This window comes from Gymnogyps californianus, chromosome 8 (genome assembly GCF_018139145.2).
Source record: "Gymnogyps californianus isolate 813 chromosome 8, ASM1813914v2, whole genome shotgun sequence".
Classification (NCBI taxonomy): Eukaryota; Metazoa; Chordata; class Aves; order Accipitriformes; family Cathartidae; genus Gymnogyps; species Gymnogyps californianus.
In genome coordinates, this window is record NC_059478.1 from 10,574,435 (window position 1) to 10,596,066 (window position 21,632).

The window sequence follows — 21,632 nt, forward strand, 5'->3', positions numbered from 1 at the left end:
ATTATGTTGCAATCGTGCAATGTTATACAGAAAATAACTCCCCTTCCAGATTATATTACAGCAACAGTAACATCTTTTTTCCCTCCTTTCCCCCCAAATTTGCCAGGATGTATTTCATGTTTCTGTCCCTCAATTCAGTCTGAGTACAATTCATGCAATAGTTCTACACACTAGAAGAGAGAAGAAAATTATTGCAGGGGCTGGCAAGGGGAAAAGAAGGTGTGCATTAGTTGTATAGAAAAACTTGGGACATTCTGGAGTTGTGGAGCTGCACTGCTTGCTGTAGGATGAATGCAGTATTAGTTCCATTTCCACAGAAGTCCCTGCTCTACCCATCTGACTGGATCTCCCTCACCAATCCTAGTTCTCCTCCAGCAATGAATCACTTCACCCCAGCACAATTTCTGTCCCTTCCTGAGAAGTCAGTCCTCAGTTTGAGAACTGTTCTACTATTGCTAAAGTGACATCACGAAAGTGAGTTCCTTACTTCTCACTTTCTCTGTATACCATGTGTTGCAAAATTGCGTATCTTTTCTGTTCATAGGCATACATGATCTTTATTTCAGCATTTCTTTTCAGCAGTCTTTCATCAAATGACTGTACTTCAACTCCTTGTTCTTATATGTACTGTCATATTTTTCAAGCAGAATCCTGACTTTAGTTTTTCCCTTCTTGCATGTGAAGCCTTTGCTGAAACAATTTTTGTATAATCTAATGTTATCTATAGTGTCTCTCTTCCCCTCAAATACTTGTGTAATACCATATATTTCTGTACACTTATGGAACTGGAGAATTATTTAGTTATGGGCCCAGAATGGATGGCATCTCAGGTAATGTGACTTTTTCATGCTTGCTTGCTTATTACCAGAAGTTTAGGCATATCACTTTGTAGGACAGGGTCAGCACATCATAAAAAGGCGGCTCTCTATGACTCACTTAGTGAGGTAGTTAATTTCAGCTAGTCACTTAGCTTTGGTGTGGTTTATTGTAGTGTTCCTTGTAGAATGGATAATTACACTGCTTCCTATTCAGAGGAAGCAAAAACATAACCTTATTTTTAAGAATCTATATCAGAACTAAGCTCTGTAACGTCCAGAATTTTGAATTTATTTCTGTGCAATGAGATGTTTGCCACAACAGTAAGAGCAACCCCTACCCTAGACCAGCTTTTATGCCCTATCTGGCTCTACCCCTTCTGTGGTAAGATCCTTAAGAAGTTGGAATTAAAGAGGAGGAACCCACTTGCCCTCTGCTTTTTAAATTAAGAGTAGCTGCAACTGCATATTTCAAAGAGCTTGGGCCCAGAGGAATGTCCTAGAAACTGCCACCAAACTAGAGGAAAAGCCCATCAGATGAAGAGCAACTTGTTTCTGGACTTTTATTGAGCTTAAATATAGACTAAATGTTGTGCTGTTCAAGACTGCAGGAGTCATTGCCATTAGTAGAAGTACAATTTAGATAGTTGGTGACCTTAAGGCAAGTTAAGGAAGCATGTCCAGGGGTTAATTAGTGGGTGAGCAGATTTGTGGGGGCCTGAGCTCTGCTTCAATTCTTTTCTGCACATTTCCCAAGGTACTTAATGTCATTAATGCAGTGACAGTTTAGGGGGAAACACTTCCCATGATTTGGCAGCTGCCACATGCTAAGTGTATATACTTAAATCTTCAAGGACATATTTCGGTAGGTAAACAAAGTGGCACAAGCTATTGAAGTACAGGATGTTATTTAAAAGGTGCACAGTATCGGTGAACTTTTTTACACATTCTAAACTAATCTCTCAGATTTTTTGTAAGAAAATTACAGTAGTCACTTATCATGAAAGAACAACATGTTAACAGTAAGCCATGATTTAATGATAACGAGGAAAGAGGATGTGGGAGCTAATCACCCTCCTATCACTACCATTATGAATTGCTCTGATAGCCTTCTAACAGCTGTCTACTTCTCTTTCCTTAGCAACCTGTGCTCACAGCAGACTGGGATTCCACAGTGCAGCAGTTTCCATGGCAAAATGGATTACGAATGCTGCTAATACCACTTCTGTGGCTCAACTCCTCCTTCTCCTTCCCCTGACTTTTTTTAAACTTAGGTAAAAACTATATCGGCCTTCTACATTTGCAGGAAATACATTATCATGCATCTATAATCAATGTATGCTTTCAAGATACTCTGGCTACCAGACAGAGAATATTTCACTTTGTTTCTTAAAGGTTACTATTTACTAAGTAAAGCTACGAATGAATGGCTGAAGGAGCCACTAGCAGGGATAAGGACAGAAACCTCCAGATACTGTTCCTTCCCAATACTCTGCTTTTTATTTTTAGGGAGAACACTCATTCTACTTGAACCTTTGTTGTAATCTTTTAATGATTAGAATTTTACCTCAAGTATTTGCTCTTTCTGTATTTTTCCCACTATGAAGTGTAACCTAGAAAAGGAGTATTTTAGGAACATAACACAAATAAATTCTGATCCTTGCTTGCAATATTAAGATCATTTAGTAGTAGTAGTAATGAAGGGCTTGAACAAGCTTTTTCTGGACTTAATTAAGTACAAGTTAGTAAGGATGTTTCAAACCAGTGAGTGAAATTCATTGCCACGTACTTATATAAAACTTGATTATTCTGTTGCAGGTTAAATACTAGTTGGAATTTTATTCCAAGCAAAAGGTTTTGATGAAACGGCACACATGCAGTACAGGGCGATTGTATATGTGTACACAGACCATCTGGCCTATGGAAAGGTTTGGTTTTGTTCTATATTTCTAGTGTAAGTAATTTAAAAGTGTAGTTTAAACAATTTGTGCTTCATGGTTTTTATCTTCCTGTAAAAGACAGTTGTAGTTCAGTCCACCCTGACCAAAAGGAAATTAAGTTGAAGGATTAAAACACCATTCCTTCACGATGGTTACTGGGACAGAAATGTTTGATGAACATAAGGATTTTGTGTATGCAGTCAGTTAATCGCTTCTGACTTTTTCTGTGTATGTGGTAGGCATTGAATATTCCATAAAAAGCTGCTTTTGGAAGTTAAAGAACAGGTCTTATGCTTTACTGACTCTTGCTTCAGCTTTATTGAAAATGCACAAATACATGGCTGATATACCTGTGGCAAAAACAACTGAAGTTATATGATTCTCCTGAAAACACAGTGTGTTTTTTTTAACCTTCTTAAAATTAAATACCATTAATAGTGGTCTTCCCTAGTTTAAACCCAAAGAACAGTGATGTCAGTGGAATCTCAAACTGTACGAAGCATCCTGAAGTACCCAAAGTACCAGTATAGATTGCACTTTTCTAATTCAGTCAAGATGTAATTTGAGTAGCACACTGTAATAAAAAGTATAGCAGGAAAATACTAATTCATGCCTAGGACACTAATGCAAAGCACTTCTTCTCATGACTGTAAGTCACTGGGACCAATCTGTCTGCAATCCGGTTACTTAACTAATTTTGTCTGCATTTTTCCATTGCTATTTACAATGACATTCTAACTCCATAGCCACACTCTACTATAGTAACAATATTACCTTGCACCCTCAAATCTACAAATTGTCTTTCTTTTGTGTTAGAAAATAGCAGATTTGGCAGAAATAATCCCTTCAAAAATCAAGTATGAGTTGGATTTCTCGCTACATGTGTGCTAAGAGCTGTAAATGTTTATGCTTACTACTTCTTGACAGTGGAATCAAGAAAAGGTGTGAACTGTACAAATGGAGCCAATCTGAAGAAAACTACATCAATTTATTTAAATCCATCTTTATGGGAAGGGACATTTCATGTTTTTCCTACAAAAAGAGCCTTGTAATATAGACACAATAAGTTTTTTATTGGGATTTGCCAATCCACTATATGTGAACCCTGTCAGATTTCAAACCCAAAAGTTTATTATGTAGGGTGTAGACAGGTGCTTAAAAATGAAGTATTTGAAGTGCTGAAGTGAACTGCTATTGTCAGAGCTTATTTTACTGCAAAAAGAGGAAATAGGCATTTTTTTCTTATAGCTTTTAATAAAACATTAGTGTATTTTAATGGTGACTGTCTTGGGTAGCAGCTCTCTTCTTTTTGAAGTTTTGCAAGTTCTAAAATACTCAGAACTCTGATTTGTTTAGATCTTCACAGAGAAATGGTCATTTGACTTCCAGGCCTCCTTGTTCCATCAGAATCAATATGACAGATCAAGACTGCTTGTTGAATGGTACCTCATCATCTTGTGCTGAAGGAAACAGCAGTAAGACCAGTACTTTTCCATTACTGGTTCTTAACTTGGGGAGGCCTTCTATCTGTTTCTGGTAGGAAATCAGTCATCAGTTGCATAGGTCATGATGAACACTGAACAGATAAAGTTCTGAGTTTTTCATTTCCTCTCCATGCTGAATGACAGCACCGCAAAACAAATGGTAGTAACTGGGGGAGGCAGGGTGCTTGTTTCCTCTCACTTACTGGAAAGACAGAAAAGATGCTATTTCTTTTGCAGCCTCCTAATTTGGTAGTCCATTCTTGCAGTGTGAGCATGACATGAGAGTTGTGGAGATCAGGGCCTCAACATTTTTCTGGGTACTTTAGGACATAGTCTTTAAAAGCTACCTCCTTACTGAAGCTGTTTGCCATGCTCTATGCTGATGAAATCTAACATTTGCAATATGGCCCTGCATTTTCTTAAAGATGACTTCTAACAAGTGTAGAATAATTAAAACTGACAGGTATAAGGTCTTTTTCTGATAGGGGATTTTATCTGTTTATTATGAATAAACCAATGAATATTTTCAAGTTCTCTGCAGAACTGTGTTCGTGTAATACTATCTTGTAGATTCTTTATAATATCTAACATTGTGAATGCACATGATAGAACACAGGTTCCACACCTTCTAATAATTGCCTTGTAGTATGCAGTATTACCTATTACCTCTTTATTTTTCCAAACTGAATTCTCGCAGTACTCCTCTAGAACAACTTATGCAGCATAATTGTCACGTTCAAATTTGAACTGTCATGTAACAAAGACATGTTTGGTCATCTTAATACTTAGAGTGTATGCTATAACATCTGTACCTGGGCGTTTCTTTTGTTCTTTTCTTTCTACGAGTATATTTATTTAGAAGTTACCTTCTAAATCAGTGAATCTGAGTTAACCTATCTAGTGAAGTTTTTCCAGACATACCTACATCTGCTTGATTATGTAATGGGATGTTACCATAACTAATGGATTTATAGAGATCAGGTGTTACCAGTGTCACTCTAAAAATTCTCTGTATTAATGAAGATAGAAATAGCATTAACCGAGTTCAGCTTAATCACAACTTACAGAAGAAAGGATCAACGAGGCATAAATAACATTGTAGCTTAGAACTGTATGTGTGCTCAAACCCTTTTTACTGTATCTTTCCAATAAGTGCTGCTTGTTTCGATTGAAAGAAATCCAAGACAGCATCAGAAAATAGGCCAGACCGAATTTTTTCAGATTGCACAAAGTAAAAATTTGCACCTGCAACCACAAGAAAATATTTTCTATGTAAAAGCAAACTTTTTCTTTACTTAATTGTTCAAAAGCCAAAATGCTAAAAATTTCTGCCCTTAATTAAAAATAGTATATGTGTATCCACATTTTTATGTATATAAATACAAATATATTTTTAAATCTGATTGTGAGCCAGCTTCATGTTCCTTTTTACAATCACCTGGCCTCAGTTACATAAAACTGTCTTTGTGAAACCTATACAGGTCCATGGCAGCAATTTAATATTACAGCAATAGAGATATGAAATGACATTATTTTTCAAACTTTTCTGTGCAAAGTATCTTCATTTTTTCCATTCCTTTGAGGGAAAGATTTTTAACGGAAGACTGATAGCAAGTGACTGAGACTCAGTGGTGGGTAGTATGCATGCTTTTCAATCAAATAATACTCCTCTTTTTTTAAATCCCCCATTCACAATCAGTCTTGCAAATTCAAAAAGGAAATTATCATCTCAGTCCTGCACCCATGAAAACCAGTGACAAATTCACCATTCTAGTAATGGTGCAGTAATAAAAAATGAATTGTAATCTGTATTCTTTGTCATTAGAAACTTTAAAAAAAAAAAACAGAAAATACTATGATGTTTTACTACGGGGATAAGAAATCTCAGCACAATCTCCCTCTCCATTTTAGTGGCCCTGCAAATACCACACACTTGACTTTTTACTGTAAATACACTTTCCTATTGCAAATCTATTGCCTAAGGTTAGAAAGTTAATAAATCAAATGTGAATGACGCATTAAGAAATAGTGCACTTTTAAGCTAAATTTTGCAAGAAAATCACACAAGGAAGATAATTGACAAGTTTGGTAAAAATTTTCTTTTTCTACTCCCCCCCCCCCCCCCCGCCCCAAGCATACAAGGGGAGGAAGGCATACATATTTTAAAGTGAATTTACTGCATGTGAAAATAGCTCTCTTTAACCTCTGGGCAAAAATACTTCACATGTAGGATTGTCCTGGTTTCGGCTGGGACAGAGTTAATTTTCTTCTTAGTAGCTGCTACAGTGCTGTGTTTTGGATTTAGAGTGAGAATGATGTTGATAACACTCCGATGTTTTAGTTGTTGCTAAGTAGCACTTATCTTCAGCCAAGGACTTTCCAGTTTCCCGTGCTCTGCCAGTAAGCAGGTGTGCAAGAAGCTGGGAGGCAGCAAAGCCGGGGCAGCTGACTTGAACTAGCCAAAGGGGTATTCCATACCATGGAACGTCATGCCCAGTATATAAACAGGGGGGAGTTGGCCGGGAGGGGCGGATCGCAGCTCGGGAACTAACTGGGCATCGGTCAACGAGTGGTGAGCAATTGCATTGTGCACCACTTGCTTTGTATAGTTTAATTCTTTTAGTATTGCTATTGTCATATTATTATTATTATCATTATCATTGTTTTTCATTCCTTTCTGTCCTATTAAACTGTCTTTATCTCAACTCACGAGTTTTTTTCCCTGATTCTCTCCCCCATCCCAGGGGTGGGGGGGGCAGTGAGCGAGCGGCTGCGTGGTGCTTAGCTGCCGGCTGGGGTTAAACCACGACAAGGATATATACAGCACAGAGCTACTGCAATGAGAATCCATTATGCAATGCTTTTTAACTGCGTAAGTCTGAATATCATAGAACTCTGAGTAATGGGCTATGCTTCATGAGTTTGATTCCAGACACCGTGCAGTTGTATGTAGTTGTGCCAATTACCCATACCTGAATAGCAGGAATGTTTGTTGGTTTTTTTAATAATGTTGGCAACTACTTGTCAAAAAGAGACTTAAAACAAACTTGTTGAATATCAAGCATACTGTGATAACACCTTTCCGTCTCTGTCAGCCTGGATTTAACTCTGTATTAGAGTGTTAGGAGCGAAAGACACAGTAACCCATTACAAGCTACCATATCTTTATTTTTTTCTGCTCAAATCTTATTCTCTGTTCACCAGGACAATTTCTCTATTGCTTTCCTGAAATTATTCTTCTGCACCAACTTTTCTCTTTGCCATTCAACAAACATTTAATTTTTGTTTCAAAGGAAAGATTGCTTTGCTGTGAAAGGCAACAGGACAGCTGGTGATTCATGAGTAATGAAACTGCATTAGGAGGAGGACAATTCATGTGCCTAACATGCTCTGTTCCTCTGTATCACAACTACACGTCCCTATCACCTGTTGATGGTCTAAAACAAAAGTTAGATGACAGATCCTTCTCCTACAACTACAGCGATCTATTCATTGAATCTGTTCTCTGTGATAGGCGAGGCATACGCAGGGTCAAGCAGCTTGCCTGGGTACCCTGCATACATTGTATGAATGAATTAGAAATTACTGTTCTTATGAGTAACAACACTCCTCAAGTTGTTGATTTAAAATTTAACAGTATTTTCTACTACAGTATTTTAATGCTAATCATTGCAAACCTTCCATTTGAAGCTATTTATTAATGCTTACCAAACTTCTGTCTGTTGTAACATTGCCAATTAATTGTTACCTTAGTAAGACTCTTGTTCTCTCTCAAAAAACCCCTTAGTTATTTCCCCAAGTCCCACTTGTGTCTGCACTAAAGGCACTCCGCAGAGTCAAGGGTAGTTTTAGGAGTTGTTTGTAGCCCCCCATCTGTCTTGCCCCCAACCTCTTTCTTTGGTCCTCTGAGACCTCTCTCCTGCTACTCCATGCTCAGCTGACAATTTATTCTCCACCATCCTCTCATTCCAACTCCTCCTTCTTCCTGTTCTTCCATCCAAACTTTAAGAATATTTCCAATCCCTTCTTCAACAGTTCCTTTTCTCTAGTTCCTTGCAGAATTCACCCTGTCTTGTCTTCCTCTGTGTACTACAGAATTTCACTATTTCACTTGAAAACACTGAGGAAATGGCACACTGTCCCTCCTGTGGTTTCTTGTCTTTGCTCTAACTCCCTGCATGGACCTTTGCTTTCAACACACCTTTCTTCTTTACACTCTCACTGTCTGGAATTAAACTCAGGACTCTGCTTTTCTTCCTTTCCTGTCCTTTTCTGTTCTCCTTTGGAAACTTCCCTTCCTTCTGGTCAAAGTCTCGTTCTCTTATTTTTGCTTCTGCTTTTTCTTTTGCAGGAAGAACTAATTCTCTCCCATAGCACCACCACCTCTAACTCTAACCACAGTCAAAACAGAATGTATAGCCTTCTCTCTAGGCCTCCTTCCATGTCACTGTTAACAAATTCACGGTTCTTTGTCACAAAGTGTCATTAATTTAGTGTTACCTGTGGCAACTTCTCCTTTTTCATTATCCATCTCCTCCCGTCACTTTATCTTTTAGCTTAATAGTAAATCTAAAGGTCATTCCTTTCCTTCTGAATTCCTACTGTTCAAAATCTTGGCCTGTGCCACAGGTACCTCTGGACTTTACTACTCTTAAAGTTATTTCATGACCTTGAGAAATCTCAGTCTTTTGAGATGTTTGGCTTTCCTCTCCTCTTGAATTATTTCATCAATTTTCAGCCTACTTCCAGTATTGCACATTAGGATAGCCCACAAATATCAAAGCTTTAATAAATAAACTCTGCAGCACTGCATAAATGCCATATGGGCCCTCTTACTGTTGGTGCTATACGGCCCTTAAAAGATACTTCTTCCTCAGGCCCATCAGAAACTTAATGGTGACCATGTATGAAAATACCCACTGTATGTTCAAAATAGATGGATGGCAGTGATGGAATTGTGTCACTCCTACTCCAACACTTCACATGTGATGTCATTTCTCTGTAGATTTTATTTTAATAAGTTTGGATTCAGTTTGCATGCTCCCCATTTAACACTTTTCTCTTACAAAGCAAGCAGCTAAACACTATGAGGGACATTGTCATGGAGATTATCCAGATAAAGATAGAAACAGGTGTTCAGATAAACAGGAGCCTTAAACTGTTCTGGTAGATTTTGTTATCTCTAGAATATTAAATAAATAAAAATCTTAAAGACTCATTGCTCACTTTAGATATGGCAGTTTACAGGCACATACACCTTTCTTACATATTAAAAAAACCAAATACCTGTGAATGAAACGTGTCATCTTTGTTTAGGCAAAGGAGCTACTTATTACTTTTTATTTTCTTTCTTTTTTCTTTTTTTTTTTTGTGCGGGTGTAGTAGTCCAGGGCTTAAAACAGCAAAAACCACTGTGTGTGCATAGGTCTCATGTTTGATAAGAGAAAGGATGAGCACAACATGTCTTGACTTTAAGGAAATGCTGAGCAAACACTCTTCTTCAGTTTGGTCCCTTGCAAGTGACTCGAGTTAGCCTCTGATTACCAGAGAAATCCAAATCACTATTCACTTAAACTTTACTTCTCATCTGTAGGACAAATGTATATCTGACTATTCTGCTACTGCTCTTCTGTAAGTTATCTTTTTCTTCCTTATTTTTCAAGATTGCATCTTTTCAAAAACAGAAAGTAGAACAAAGCTGAGAGCTGTTCGTACATGGTATCCTCACAGATTAGATCGCTTATCTCAGTTTTATTTTTACTTAAAAAAATAAGAAATTAAGATTTAGTTTTCTGAAAATGCAGCAGAAGGGAGAAGAAAAAAGAGCAGATGGATAGAAAAAATCCAAAAAAGGAACAAAAAAACTTTGTGGGTGAATCCCAATCTGTCATTTTTTTAAGTATCACATGACCAACTGTAAAATATAATTTTAAATATGACTTATTAATATGTTACCTGAAACACAGAGCCAGCTTCCTAGTAGGTCTGATCCAATGCCCACTTAGATCAATGGAAAGATTCTGTTCACTTAGAGTTGAGTAAAATAATCAAATAGTAAAAATATTCAAACTAGATATTTCCCTATTGCTTTAAATATTTAATTACTATTTTTCTCCCAAAATGAAAACAATTTTCTTGATATTTCAATTATACAATGTATTTTACATAAAACTGGCAGGTCAGTGTGAGATTCAGAAGGGCATATATATTGATTCTTCTCTAATAAAATTCCACAGCTTTTTATTGTTACCATCCTGCTTTATTATTACTTCTGATTGCTGGCTTTTCTGCTTTTGTTTTTTTACTGTATTATGCTAGTAATACTTGGTAACCTTCAACTATAACCAACAATTTATTCCGTGTTTCCTAGAAAAATGCATAGCATATCAAGTCAGAAAAACAAATTTTGAAGTTTTTTTTCCTGAAACGAAATGTTGGGATTCAGTAAGTTAACCTACGTTTTTACCAAAGACATAGTAAATTATAGGGAAGTATTAGCTTGCACCTACCCAAAAGGAAATAGAAGCTTATGAAAAATTGTCTTAAACTACAGCATTCAGTGTAAACAGATGAATTTACATGATCTGCGTATGGAGTCTTACTGATTAACATTTCATAAGGAGAGAAGTTTCAGAAATGGAATGTTCTGAGTTCAAAGATAGCAATGTCAACATGTCATGTCAAAATCACAAGTTTCTGTTTTCCCTCTGAAAATTGTTTTGTTCAAGAAGGTAATTGTATTTTATATTTCCTTTATTGTTCTTTAAGTAGAAAATCTATTGAATTTTTCCAAGGAAAATGCATTCATCAACCGAAAAAATAGTTTTGCTTTCATTTGAATTTTGGTATTGCTTGGGTTTTCTGACCCAATTAAAACAGAACGTCTGAAATTTTGTAAGTCTTTGTAGCCTTAAATTTATTTCCTGTACAACTACAGTTACTATGCAAGACATTATGCTGCCTTTTTTATCACATTGACCTGGTGGGATGTGATCTATATTCTGTGTCCTCCCTTTTGGGAGCTGTATTCTTCTCCTATTTCTCTGTCCTAACTTAGTTGTCATGATTGCTTTCTGAATAACTATATGGGGATGATAATATGATTCTTAGTTGTTTAACGGCTTCCCACAGAGTTCAGCAGTAAAAATGGCAAAAATAAGGCCATTTTCACTGAAAATACTAAGAAAAGTTTTATAAGAAGCATCAGATGAATTGAAATAGCCTGCAGTTCTAGAAAACATTGTATTTGTGCTTCAAACATGGAAGACTTTCTTCCCAAGTGTTAAGCTAAAAATGGGTACATTTTACACTTAAGATCCCAGTTGTTTTTTTTTTTTTAATTGGCCACAAAAGAGATATCTCTAAGCAATCTGAATTCTCTGACCCCGTTCAGACTGACCTGTTTTTTTTCTTTTTTCCATCTCCTAAAGCTGCTTCCTTCAAGACAAATAAAATGTCCATGTTATGGATATTTGGAGGAGAAACAAAGCCTGAAATTTAGCATATTTCTCTAAAACAATTATAAACCTGAAGTGTATGTAACTATTAACCTTGCGGAAATAACATCTGAACATATTGCAGCTGCTGGATCTAAAAATCCAGCTTCAAAATGAAGCCAGTGAAATGCCTTCTGTATTTCCTGTGATGTGATACTAACATGCCTCAGAACTTGAATCACACAATTCCCTCAAAAAATATTCTGTCTGCTATAGAAAAAAACTTGCACGTAAAATTCATCTCCAGTCAATGAAAGTTTGGCACTCGGTCTACAATTCACATGTGCCTATTCGGCAAAGGCAATCCAGGTATGAACCATATTTTCAGAAACTAGTGGACTTTACTGCCAAGTCATGGGAACGTAAGCAGCGAAATTCTTGAGACACTATAACCTCCAAATATTTAGACCTTCACCAGAATGAAGTTGTTGCTAATTTTAGTCTCCAGTGAGATCACCTGTAGTCTGTATGTACACCTCTATATACCTGTGATACATACATCTTTGATTCCGTGATTATTTGACTTCTTGCCTGTTTCCTTCAGCAAAACTGTAGAATGTTTCTTCAGCTTAGGAGATGTGAAGGAAGAAAAGTGCTCAATTTCACTTTCTGTTACCACCCTTGCCACTTACTCCTTTCCTTCCATCCCTAATCCTCACAACTTCCTCTTGCCACCCCCAGCTGTCACCACAGTTTGCTTTGTCACCTCCTAATCCCCTCCAGAGAAGCATATGATGAGTGTGGAATAAGTGCCAAAGCTGCTCTCCAGGGCCCTGTGCAGCAGACTCACTCACAGCAGTTTATACAGCACAAAGGAGGCTGGCTGAGTTTTATGCTATGTGGAAGGTAAATCCATGTACACATCTACGTAGCAATGTAAACAAAAATATCTGGGTAGGACTGGCAAGTTAAGACATTATATGTTCAGAGAAATGACCTGAAACCTTTATTTGACAAGTGCCATATAGCGCAACAGAGTTTAAATAAGTCTGACCGTTCGAATCACTATTGCAGTAGTAATCCATGAAGGCCAAATGATAAAACTGATTATTTCTCCAGTTATGTGTTTAAAAAACAAACAAACAAACAAACAAAAACCCACAACAAAAAAAAAAACGGAAAAACATGAGAAACAATTGTTACAAAGGAGGCATAGATGGCAACCTCCACGATGAAGCTTAAGCACAGGCTGGAGGAAGCAGTAGCAAAGCCTCACAAAGAAGCATACAATGTGGCAAATAAAAGCAGCTGCCAGGATTTTAATGTGGGCAAGTAGCTACTTTACACAAAGTCGTTGGGCTCAGACTGATGGAACAGAAAGGCCTGTAGTTTCCTTACTTCTGCAACCTGCAGCAGAAGGAATAGCAGCCCTGAAAGGAGGAGAGGCCCAAACCTTGGGCTTTGATTTGAGCTTGCTAGTACTTGCACTACAATGAAAGAGCTGCTGCCAGAGGCCTGGCAACACAGAGGTGTTTAGGACATGAGGTATGCTTAGGCTGCATTTCCAGGTCTACCAGTTTCAGTTTGGACTAGCTGAACTCTTTAATGTTGTGGTGTATGAGCGATAAACTTGCAGTGAAGTGTATACACAATATGGAAAATATGTACATGTGTTCAGCGTGGAGTCTTTTCCTAGTGTAGGTTTGGGATCTCTCTGCAGAAGCAGCAAAATCATTAAGGAATATTCAGATGCCTGTCTTCAATGAATCATCTATTTGGTATTTATCAGCTTACCACTGGCTTTCAGGAAAGTCATATATGCAGTTTTTAGTTTACAGATGCAGTAGCCATTTGATTTATGTTTGGAACTAGACAGTTGTTTATTTATCAACATGTAGTTCACTGCTTTCTCTACTGCTCTCAAGAATGCAATTTCTTGCCAACTATCATTAAATCTATCAGTGCTGACCAATCAACACTTGATTCACTTATTACCCGATAAACCTGTGGTACAGATTTGTGTATGAATTACATGTAAACACGAAGTCACTTATCTGTCAGCCATGTAAAATAGGCTTGTGCTGACTGTTGGTAGACAGCAGCAGATACGCTGTCAAGTTAGGATGTTGGTTTATGACCAGTGCAAGAACCTGCCGTCTCCACAAGGGGGGTGTCCGCTCATGTCACTCTTACAAAGGGGTGATTTCCAGATGAGTCTGACTAGGAATTTGCTCTAATTGAAGACTATTTATATTCTTTCCTTTGGAGAGAGAGTTTTCAATTGGATCAGTTTGTTGATAAGACTCATCTTAATCATTGTGATTGTCACAGCTAATGCAAAGGCACAGCAGGAACAAACACTCCGGGATAGTGGAAAAGGCAGGACCTTAGTGCAACTGCAGTGTTTGACTGACTGACAGTGATTATGAACTATATCTTTGTATTGGTGTAAAAGACAGCATAAATTTGCTGCCACAGAGTTAGTGGACCAATTCCTCAGTTGCCCAGATAATGAAAATAATGGGAGGAAAGGGTGGGTGGGGAGATGACAACCAAAACCTCTAGTCGAGGATTGTACAGTGTGCTGTTCTTGGAATTGCATTCATAAATGTGATTATAGGTATCTGGGTTTATGTTGCTATTGAGTCTTTTTAAAAAAATTGGTGTTATCCATAACTATGTTTAAAACTAAACCTTGATTTAGCATAATAAATTGTTGTGCATTCATTACCAGTGAGACTTTTGCTGGCTATACAGCCATCACTGGTCCTTAGCTAGTGAGCCTTTTAGGAAAGGCATTCCACTGATTCTGTAAAACATCTATGCTATTCGTAACACAGTAATAATAGCTGTCATAGTTTACTACACATTCATTCAGAATTTTTGCAACTGGCAAATTTATATATTTATAAACAGCATTTCAAAAATAAATTAGTTGGTTCATTTTTGTCTCCTTCAAATCTGGACAAATGTTATTATCTTATTTTCAAAATTAATTCCCTAAACTAAGACAATATTTTTATAGGCCAAATCCCTAAACAGTGTTCTTAAAGTGCTAAAATATTTCCAAGTCAATTATGACAAGATCATATATCTGTCACTATTTGGATGTTAGAGCTCCTACAGGGGTAGTTTAACCAGAACATATCACTTATTTACTTGATCATGCTAATAATCATCCAGTCAAAGTCTATTTCACAAACCCAAGTTACTTCTGTCTAAGATAGTACAGATGTTTCTCTGCAACCTTTCCGTAATCACACTGCCTGTATTAGGCTGTCTAATAACATTTTGTAAATGTTAACTAATACAAAAGTTCCAGAGCACATTTTAGCACTTCAGAACATAGCATCAGGAGCACTTTGGTATCATTAGGAAAATGTTGATGATTTGTTTCAATAATAACTATATTGATGCTAAGAACAAAATGGAGAGAATATGGGAATATACATGGGAATGGAATGAGTGTTGATGGAGGGGAAAGTCAGAAAAGAGGGTATACCAGAATGAGGCTATATTAAAATAAGCAACAGTGTGTTACTTGCTCTGCTCTTACATTATTTCCTCTTATCACTTACCACTGTCTGCTAAATACCTGACCAAACAGACCAGTTCAGTCTGCTAAATAACAGACTAAATAGCCTGCCTTGGTGCAGACACTCTTCAATTTTAAAAGAAACCTAATTGAGGAAAGACAAATATGACTGGCAAAATATTAATATTGTAAGAGCTTTCACCCTTTTAACAATGGGAGTTAGAAAACTTACAGTCTTAACTTTCAGCTGCATAAATTTACACAGTTAACTGAAACAGCATTATGGTAGCTTACTAAAATAAAGCATGATATAGTTCCCTATTTCAATTTGTAGTGTTCATAAAATCAAAATTGATCCTTCTACAGGCATAGTCAGAACTGTGTTTGAAAGAAGTACAAGTAAGAAGATGCATAAACACAGTATTCCCAAAAGGAGGCTCATGGGTCATCTTTTTTGTGTTAAACTGATTTTGGAGAAGTAGTAGTTACCTACAGTCAAGAGCTGAATCCCCTGTCCTGCTCTACCGCACAAACACATATCTACACATGAAGGTTATCAAGCCACTGTTCTGTCTAGAGGAAGGCTCTGTTCCACTTACTGCTGTAACCTTGTCTATTTTTCCTTCAGTCATTCTTCCATTTTCATGTTTGCTGTCTTCAAATGTTCTTCTCTCTAAAAGTGCCTCTCAAGTATCAGTCTTTTGTATGTCTTCAGGATTAGGAGTAGTTCAGTACCTTGAATTCTTCATTGTTTGATTCATATTTGATCTATACATCCTGGTCCTGTGCTCCATCTACTTGCTGCACATTGCTTGACTTCTGCCACATTCTTTTTGAAACGGGAATCATATGCTCCTCTGTTTCCCTACAGTGCTTTTCTACAATGGTCTGACCTAGATTCAAGGTCTCTGGATTGTATCAAAATACAACCAATAATAAAAATATGAGGCAAGTATGTATGAGGTTCAAAATCAGGTTTTTGTATATCACAATGCTTTCCTTCCAATGCTTTTTTGTTCCTCTCATTTTTCTTTATGAACTCCTAAGAATGCTTTGCCTTAAAATAATTAAAATACAAGAGTCTCAAGGATCCAATTCTATAGCCACTTAAGTTGGTGAGCACCTTAATATTTTAAACAGACAGGAGATAATGCTCAGTGTGGAGTGATTCCAATTTCTGTGGAGTTGCATAAGCCATGTTCTTAGCACAAATATGTCCACACAATTCCTAATTGGATGTGAACAACATCCATGGGTATAGTAGTCTCAGATATATGGTTAATGTTATTCAATGAATATCATAATTCTGCTTAGTTTTATATATGCCGGTTGTTGTACTTCTAACATTGCTAAAATGTTAGGAGTTTCCAGGCACAGAAACTAGGCAACAATGCCAGATACTGAATTGACATATTTTGTAACCACAGTATAAGATAAGAGTAAAGAGTTAAAAATAGCAGCTAAATAAAATCATAGCAAAAGGCAAACAAATATATTCTTATAATGTACAGTAGGAATGATAAAAATATAAGTACTGGTTAGAATGTCAACAAGAGATGAAAAATAATAAATGGCACCCATGCCAAGACCTACAAGTTGGATTTAGCCTGGGAACAAACTAAGAATGAAGCAAATGACAGATATAAATAGAGTATGAGCTGTAGCACTCTGCTCCATTATGAGATAATTGGAAGAGATAGATAAGGGGGAAGTCTGAAGTGAACATCATGTACTTAAATTTTTATAAGGCATTTGAAAAGGTTCTCTGGAGATTGATACCGAAGGTAAAAAATCAAATGCTTATAATACAGAAAAAAGAAGTAAACAACCCAAAAAGTAAATAAACAGGGTTGATATAACACAAAGTGAGTGCCTATCCTCACAGAAGACATTTTCTTTTGGAAAGAATGTACAGTAAAAATCCTATTATGGCTACAGAAACATGCCATCATTTTTTACGTTTTTAATACAATAAATTAGCTTGAAAGTCAAAGAGGAAAAGAACCTACTGAACAGGAAGGTAACTTAACTTGAAAAATAAAATATTACAAAATCCTTTTTCATATATTCCTTAGACAGAACAGAGAGAATCCTAACAGAATAAGCCAGATAACTTCTTATAGACATAGCAAAGCAGAGGCTGGTTGCACCTATAAAGCAGAAGCAGACTAAGCAAGACAAAATTAATCTTTATTTGCCTTGAACCCAGACAATAAGAACACTAAAACAACCAACAGCAATGAATAAATATTTTGCAACTTGTATACATACATTCAGTTGCAAAACAAAGGAACTATAAATCTATACACTTCAACTCTCTTCCTATGGCGTGAATATATTGATCATTTAGGTAAAAATGTGTTCATCAGCATTTATTAACCAGACTCTGACTTCTGTACATGTGGTCACAGAGGAGATAAAAATGCTTTGTGGTCAAACGGGACAGACATATGCTTCAGGTTTAGAACAAGCTACTTTGGCAAAGGGGAAGGAAAACAGTTGGAATAGGCTGTCAGAACACTGCATATTCCTAGGTATATATATATTAGGTGTTCAGATAATGTAGCTGCAGAATAAAATTGCTAATGATTACCTCTTATTTTTCTGCTGTCTATATTGCTTTGGTAAAATAATACACAGCTGACATGCAAGTGGTAATATAAACATACTCATGTCTGCTTTATGAATTATATTTATATATCAGTACTAAGGCAAGCAAAGTACTTGGTATGCCCATAGGTGGAGGTAAAAGCAATCAACAGATCATCAAATAAATACTTCAGTTAAACAAAAAAACACAGGCTAAACATCAGTGGTTCAGTTCATCTGGATAAAGTTTCATTAAGACCCTGATTCTGTAAATATTTCTAGACTGGCATATTATCTTTTTCTTTTTTCTTTTTTCTTTTTTTTTTTTTTTTTTTACCAGAACATTAAGAATTCCAGTACATGAGGACATTCCTTTGCTAGGTACTGAGACAAACAGAACACAAATAAAAAATTAGCCTTTCCTATTAAGAATTTATGAGTAAACATATAAAAGAAGATAAAGAATTTCATGACATTAACTGTTACAATAAACAGTGATCTTAGCATAGTAAGTATTAAGAAGGGTATGAATGGGAATGAAAAAGTAAATACTCAATTATTACTTCATAAAAGACCCATATAAATTTCCCCCATATGCAGGCATATACCCTGCACCATTAAATGAGATTTTTGCTGTTTGTCTCACTGTGGGCTAAGATTCCATCTTCGTATCTCGTAATACAAGAGCAGATGTAACAACTTTGATTTGTGCTCACTTTTCTATCTTCATCTCTCTATTACAAGGAAATTAGTCTATTTTGGTAACTTTTCAATCTCAGGTTTTCTAATACTCTACTGCATTCACTCTTTTCTAGGATTTTTTTGTACTGAAAATGGAGGGTATATGTTTTTTAATAAGGAAAGGGAAAAGAAATATGAACAGTTTCCAAGCTTGTGTGATTCAGAAAACCAGAGAGTTCCAAGGCTTTTTCCCCCCCCCTCTTTTGTTTTCTAATAGCTCAGACAAACTGCATGTATCCATCTTCCCCTCCTGGTACCTCTGTGACTGAACTGAAAGGTCTGAAATTGCATTGTTACAGTTGGAAGTCTGAGAAATTACCTGAAAGACAATGGAAAGCTTAGGACTTGTAGTTTACCACCTCCACTGGAAGAGCAGAAAGACTATGGTTATTTCGCTTCCTAAATTTTAAACATGCTATCATCTGATCTACCCATCTAATGATAGGTAGGTAAGAGAAAACATGGCCTTCTGTTGCATGTCTTTGAGATCCTGATTCAAATTCCTTCTGTAGCCTGGACTTCTTGTATTGTCTGTGGTCACTTGCTTATTTTAGCACTCTACTTTCTGACTCTAAGATGTTACCACAAAAACTACAAATAGATAGAAGTTATAAAATCATGCTTTCATACCTCAGAGTGTTGTGAAATATACATTACAATCACTAACATGAAGGAAACAGTCTCAGTTAAAATGACCGAGTGTAAAATGTCTTGTCTTCGAAATGGTCCAGATTCTTATCATTAATGAAGCCATGAAATAATGACTGGTTTGGGGAAATTTGTTGAGAAAGCTGTAGCCTGAATTCGGTCTAGACTCAGAGATTAAATAAATTGGTCTACCCAGAGTTTTTGGTTTTGTTATTCTCAGAATCTTTTTTTTTTTTTTGCAATTCTTCACAGTTGAAAAGAAAATGAATATAATTTATCAATAGAATAACTTTATTCCAGTTGACTGTGTTGAACTATTTCTCCACTGGAAATGGAGAAGTATATCTCAGATATATTCAAATATACTGTTAAATTGTGTTCCTACTCCATTTATGGACTCTATGTCAGTATTTCAGCATTTATCCACAATCCTACTTATGCTACCATATTCTGGGTGAAATAATCAAATACCAAGGGGAAATTTTCTATGCCACTCTGGCTTTCCTCCTTGATGCCTTTGAAAATCACCAAACTTACAATGAATTTACTGAATTAGCTTTAAACACATATGACTACAATTTTTTTTTTATTCTGAATATCAACTTGATACTGTAATTTCATTTTTTATGCTTATCTGTGTAACATCTTATCAAAATCTCAGTCAGACTTCAGAGTAAGATTTAGATCTTCTGTATATGGTTAGAGAGCTATGTACTAATTTATGAGAGCTTTCATTGTAATGTTAATGAGAACAAAACTTCCTCTTAGCTACCTAAATGCCACCTACTTTAAATGCTTGCTTATCTCTGATGCCAGATATTTACATTCTGATACAAAGCTTTACACACAAAAAAATTGTTAAAAGTTTCAGTTCATTATTTGACTGGGGTACTTTCCAAATTAAAGTAAATTAAATTAAAAGGAATACTGGACACGCTTTACTTCATAATACAACTAAATTTCCCAGACTCCTGATACTCCGTATTAGCCAGTTTACGTTCTCTTAGACAAGGGGCAAGAGTACTTGAAATGGGACCTGGTGCTAAGCTTTACAGGAAAACCAAGTGCTACAATATCCAGTTATCATTTTTGTATCTACTTGTTGTTTAGCATTGGACTTGTAGAGCAGTTACATTTTCAAAAGTGCCCAAAGCATCTCCATTCTTAAAATACTGAATAACAACAAATTAACGTATTATTTTCAATATTTTGACAGATACACATGACTTATCTGTGAACTTCTCAATCTTCTAGAATATTTTTAGATTGTCAAACACTGGTCACTAAGATGTCACCTGAAATATTCTATTTAGGATCTAACAGTATGCATTGGTAGCACTGCCATTTAAAATATATTATGTAACATAAAAGAGAGGGTTTCACTGGCATAATGCTCCATGAACCTCAATATAGAGTAGCACAGAATGGGGCCAGTAATTATTAGTTGTACATACATCCCAACTTTGTAGCAGATGAAAATGTACACATACATGTCATTTATCAAACTGAGACTTAAAATAGAATAATAAGCTATTATTTCACATTTGATAATGAAAAAATCAGCACATGAATTCACAGGACATTTGTTTAGATTAGTTGTGTTTATTTTTTACCTATTATGCCTATATTTATTCTAGTGATAAGGGGAATTGAAGCTAGCTTTGAGTTTTCCATATATTCAAAAATCTGTGCAGTTATATCTGGTGCCTTAATAAGTTACATCAGGTCAAGGTGAATGAGTAAAGTTGTTCATAAAGCTTGATGCTGTATTGCCTGGTATGCTTTCTCTTCAACGGAAAATAAACTCTTCTACTTGGACCAAGACCCATAAATATTCCCACTGAAATAAACAGGACTACTTGTAGTAGAAGGTGATATTTAATGTAAAAAGATGAAAATGTCTCTGCAAGTTACTTAAAAAGAAGTTGTGGGTCGTGTGTGTGTGTCCCATTTCTCCATAACTGTCAGAACACTTTTTGGCTAACTTTCTTCATGTAGATTTAGTGTTTTACGGTATTTTGATGAATATTTAATGATACACAGGGAATGAAACTCTGACCAAAACAATACCGTAGAAGAGAAGGCTCCGGGGAAACAGCATAGCAGCCTGCCAGGACCTAAAGGGGGCCTACAAAAAAGCTGGAGAGGGACTTTTTACAAGGGCATGTAGTGACAGGACAAGGGGTAATGGCTTTAAACTGAAAGAGGGTAGATTTAGATCAGATACAAGGAAGAAATTCTTCACTGTGAGGGTGGTGAGGCACTGGAACAGGTTGCCCAAAGAAGCTGTGGATGCCCCATCCCTGGAAGTGTTCAAGGCCAGGTTGGGTGGGGCTTTGAGCAACCTGGTCTAGAGGAAGGTGTCCCTGCCCATGGCAGGGGGCTTGGAACTAGATGATCATTAAGATCCCTCCCAACCCAAACCATTCTATGATTCTAATACT

The 21,632-nt window shown here is 36.4% G+C and overlaps 1 protein-coding gene across 3 annotated transcripts in view; it reads right to left on the reverse strand.

The window, feature by feature from the left end:
• Positions 1-21,632, reverse strand: part of KCNT2 (potassium sodium-activated channel subfamily T member 2) — a 153,854-nt gene that overhangs the window by 118,623 nt on the left and 13,599 nt on the right. The gene's annotated exons all lie outside the window — the stretch shown is intronic.